This window comes from Echinops telfairi, unplaced genomic scaffold, assembly GCF_000313985.2.
Source record: "Echinops telfairi isolate 266 unplaced genomic scaffold, ASM31398v2 ScPeMD7_46;HRSCAF=168, whole genome shotgun sequence".
Lineage (NCBI taxonomy): Eukaryota > Metazoa > Chordata > Mammalia > Afrosoricida > Tenrecidae > Echinops > Echinops telfairi.
Genome location: NW_022103944.1, coordinates 96,212 through 101,727, shown reverse-complemented (window position 1 = coordinate 101,727; position 5,516 = coordinate 96,212).

Here is a 5,516-nt window from a genome sequence, read left to right as displayed (position 1 = left end):
GCAATGCCCACTGCATCGGGTAACAGGTAGGCCATTGGTGACCTGCACACAAAAAAGTCAGATTCAAGTAGAATAAAGAGTGACTATTTGAACAGATAATTTGTCAGAGAAGATAGAAACCTCGTGGTCGTAGAATGAATTCTGACTCACATAGTTCCTATAGGACAGACTACCACCCACCACTTATCTGTCAGTTTGTTGTACTTTGGTGGCTTGTGTGTTGCTGTGATGCTGGAAGCCATGCACCTGGTATTTAAAATACCAGCAGGGATATCCTGGTGAAAAAGTTTCAACAGAGCCAGAAAGCAGACCAGTAGCCTCCTGAGTATTGCTCAGTAGGAAGACACAAGAAGGAGGGATGACTAAGAAACATGAGGAAATTCTAGAGGTGATGGTAATTATAAACCAAAAGAGGAGTCAAAATCAGACAAGGAGTAAAAGGTGGACAAATATGATGTGTAAGGCTGATTTCTCACCTAGACGAATGTGGTGTGTTCGGGAACTGTTGGAAGAAGGACAGAGGGACCTGAAGGCAGAGAAGGAAGTGTGAAGAGAACCGTGTGTGAGAATCCTCACTATGTGCCAGACTCTATGCTGTATAATGCATTATCGCATTTAATTCTCACAAAACTCTTTGAGCTAAGTATCATTATCCTCACTTTACAGAAGAGGAGACAGAGCAGAGGTGGGCACCATATGTCCCTCAGGCCATTTAAGGCCCTCAAAATCATCGCTACGCGCTAACATCATGAGCTTCTCCAAAGAAAACCAGTTCTAGCCATCACATTCCAAAATTCCTGCCTTGGAGTCAATTTTGACTCACAGTGACATTTGGACAGGGTAGAACTGCCGCTATGGGTTTCTGAGATCAACTCTTCAAAGGAGTAAAGTCTCATCTTGAGTTCTTGGAAGGGCTGGTGGTTTCAAACTACAGATCTCAAGTTAGCAACCCAAGGCATAACCCCTAAGCTCCTAGCCATCGCAATAGGCAGTGGTAGGATTCAAATACTTTAGCAACTGGTTAGCTACTGTTTTAAGTATAAGAAAATATATACTGAAAGGTAGTTTATTATGTCAAACAGTTAGTACTTAAACAAGAGCAATAAAAGATAAACAAACCTAGATTGTGTTATAAGAAAGTTCTAAAATATTAATAAAAACATATATCTGACAAAACCAAGAAAACTGTTAAGATATTTTCTCTTTTGTTACATTATTTGCTTTCTTACTTTTTTTTAAATAAATCATTTTATTCAGGGCTCTTATAGCTCTTATAACAATCCATACATCAATTGTATGAAGCACATTTGTACATAAGTTGCTATCATCATTTTCAAAACATTTGCTTTCTACTAGAACCCTTTCTATCAGCTCCTATTTTCCCTCCCTCCCCAACTTTCCCACCCTTGTGAACCCTTGATAAATTATAAATTATTATTATTATTTTCATATCTTACACCATCCGCTGTCTCTCTTCAACTAGAAGAATTTTGTGTGTTTTGTTGGTATAATACTGCACCCTGGCTGGCTTATCCCTTCCTTGTGACTCATCTGTGAGGGGATGCCCAATTGTTTACAGAGGTGCCTTGGGTCTCCACTCCAAGCCCGGTCATTCACATCATTATGACGGTATATTTTGGGTCTTCTAATGCCTGATAGCTGATCCTGTCGACACCTGTGATCACATGGTGGGTGTGCTTCTTCCATGTGGCTTTGTTGATTCCCTGCTAGATGGCTGCTTGTTTAACTTCAAGCCTTTAAGATGCTATATCTTGTAATAACTGGGCACCATAAACTTTTTTCACCACATTTACTTATACACCCATTTTGTCTTCAGCCATCATTTCAGGAAGGTGAGCATTACACAATGCCAGGTCATTAGAGCAAAGTGTTCTTGCATTGAAGGAGGCCTTTCATAGAGGCTCAATGTCTGCCTGTTACCTTGTTACTTAACATATAAATTTATGTACATAGACCTGTATCTCTTTCATCATATATAGATTCACATATGTACATGCCTATATTTATACCTCTATAAATGTCTTTTGTCTCCTAGTTCTTTTCTCTATTTCCTTTTACTTTCCTCCTGTCCCACTATTCATCTTTGACCTTTATTCCACTCTCAGTAATTCCTCTTGGCTACATTGTACTTGATCAAACTCCACCAGGCTCTCTACACCCTCCTCACCGTCGATTTTAGATTTCTTGTTGTTCCATTATCCCTGGGTTTTTGGCTCCCCCGTCCTTTTCCTCCATTTCCCCCTCTCCCCTGTCCCCCAGGAGCTGTCAATCCTGTTTTCTCCTCAGACTTTTTATCTTGCCTATCTTATGTAGATAGAAATGGGTTGGGGTGGGTGGGGGGATAAAGAAGAAGGAAAAAAAGGGCCTATCAATAGTTCCAGGTCTGTCTGCTGACCCTTATGTATGTTTTCTGATCAAGTTGGTGAGGTGCCAAGCCCTGCCTTCTGAGTCTGAAGCCTATTTTCCGGATTCCCCAGGGACTTTGTTGCTTTGCTCCCCTTGCTGCTCTGTTGGGCTCTTTACATGTTTTGCTGCGGTAGGGGTGGGGGCGGATGTCAGACTGGGCACAATTCCCGCACTCTGTCTCCAGTGCCATCCCCTGCAGTGCTGTGGGTCAGTGAGGGGATGGCATGTCTCCTGGTGGCAGTGGTCCTACAGTCCTTTCTGTGCCTTGTCTGCTCCAAGCAGGAGTGTCGTCCTCAGGGCTTGGTGGGTTTCTCTCTCTCTCTTTCCCTCTTAGTTTGCTGCCATGTGGTCTGGGTAGACCCACCACTCCCTGGGCTGTATCTTCAATGCTGTCCTCTGTAGTGCAAGCTTCTGGAGAGAGGGGTCCACGTAGCTGGGATTGGGGATGGCCCTGCAGACCTCTTGCTCTCCCGTCCCCACACCATTTTATTAGGAACTGATCCAGACGTCATATCATTCCATAGATCAATCACATCAAGCAGCATTGTATAATTGCTACCACAATCAGTTCCAAAATATTCTCTTCCATCTTGAACTCATTGCTATCAGCTCATTTTTACTATTCCCACCTCCTGCACCATACCTCCACCCCACCCCCACCCCAGGAAGCCTTATTCTAATTGTCTCTACAGCAGGGTTCTCAGCCTGTGGATGGAGACCCCTTTGGGGGTTGAGCAGCCTTTTCACAGGGGTTGGCCAGTCCAGTTCATAACAGCAGCAAAACGACAGTGATGAAGTAGTAATGAAAATAACTTTATGGTTGGGGGTGTCATCACAACATGAGGAACTGTATCAAAAGGTCACAGCATTAGGAAGGTTGAGATCCACTGATCTACAGTTTCATCAATCCGGGGTTTCAGATACTGAAAAACAGAAAAAACACATAACAAAGATTCAAGAAGGCTACCCCAAATGAGAAAATACATCAGAGATAGACCCCAATATGAAAAACAGAATACAGAAAATATTGAGAACCAGATCAAGCCCAAAACGTATCAGAGGGGAGGTCTAGTGATAAGGTTTTAACTGTCCAAGTCAGGTTTACCATTTTAATCTACTATAGACATCTTTCCAATACTTTCGGTTTGGCAACCAGTTCATTCCCATCCCGCAATGATGGTTAGAGAGCACTCACTGGAGGCCAATTTCCTGTGTAGATCTCGCAACTTTATTTTGGGCTTCCACTGTCACCCATAACCAGAATCTCACACTTTAAGCTCTGATACTATTCTCTCCTTATTCTTTGGATTATATGATTTTAAATCCTTTGGGTCACGGATGTTAGTGCACTTCTTCTATGTAGACTTGGTTGACATCTCACTTAGATGGCTGCTTGTTTGAAAATAAGGCTTTAATACCCCAGATGCTGTTCTATCTGATAGCCAGACACCACTTAAATTCTTCACCACACTTTGCTATAGCACCCACATCTTCTGTTTCCGTTGCATTATTGCTTTTTAATTGGTGTCATGACTTGTAATATTCTTTGCATTTATCCTTAACTTTTCACTGTAAGAGTAGGTTCCTATTCCTTTGGAGGTAGGCCAATTAGACTGATAGTCCCTGTGTTTGATACATCAAAAATTTTTCTTCTCTGAACATATTCTGCTCATCTTTGAATAAAAGCACTTTCCACTTCTACTGAATTTACAATTGTTCTGACAAGATTTTAGCTCTTGGATCATTGCATAATTCTGGGGATTTTTTTGTAGACCATTTCCCATGAAATCTTGATAATCATTAATATAAATTTAGAAATTACAAGGGTCATTAAATGTGAGCAATTGTTCTTCAACTGCTTTCAATAGAACTAGTACTTCAATATTCCAGCAATCTGGCTTCCAAAAATTGAGAAAATGTAGTTTACTCATATCATGAAATTTGCTACAACTTGATTTTTAATGATCACAATTCATTATTCTTCCAACACCCTCCCCTCATTATGATGTTCCTGAGAAAGCCTGAGAAATGAATGATTTTTGACAAATATATTTTTGAAGGTTTTGAAGTAATTAATTCACTTTTTTTTTCTGTATGGGTCCTTTTCCTTTCCAAACATTTGAAATTCTTTAATATATCTTATCATAAGTGTTTAAACCTTTATTGTGTCTACATGTCTCAATTTTAATGCATGTGAAAAAAGAGAAATTTTATTTAAAATATTGATCATCGATGCTAGGTCAGTTATAATAATACATTTTCAGGTTAGGCAGCCATACTTAAGTGCTTTTATTCAAATAAAAATAGCAATGTGGCAGTGGATGAGTGTACCACACAACTAGGGTGGACCTGAAACTACTGATGTCTATCTTGGTTACCAAGCTTTACCAATCTGTGTAATTTCAATTTCAAATTTTGGGCTCTTTTGGAAAGTTCTTATTGGATTAATGAAAAATAATATATATCTTATCCATAAATACGTTTAAGGAGTTTACTTATTTCCTTTATCGAATCATCTAAAACAAGATGGTGATGGTAGTAGTTAAAAACGTGCCATTATTATTGTGTTTGGACAGTCTTTCTCCACCTAGTGCTCCCTCCCGATTTTCTCCTCAGCATAATGCTGATGCCACCAGAGCAAAATCCTACTCACTTTTTTTCTAGGTAGATCTTAGTAATCCCAATATTATTTAAACTTTCCACAGTTGAGGACCATGTTTTCTCTGCTCTTGTTTGTCCAGTTCAACTAGTTCAATGAAAATTGTTGATGATGAAACTAAATCTTCAACTTTTAGGAAAAGTATAATAACTGGTTTTCAGGATATCATTGAAGCCTTGTCAATAATAATCAAACATATTTTCAGATTTTCAATCATTTCATAAAGACTTTCTTTTAAAATTTCCTTTGCAATGAAATAAACTACTTTCACAGCAATTTTACAAGAATATCATTCCATTCCTGTGTCTAATTCATTTTTAATTAAATAATCATTTTATTAGGGGCTCATACAACTCATCACAATCTGTACATACGTCATTTGTGTCCAGCACATTAGTACATATGTTGACTTCATCATTCTCACAACACC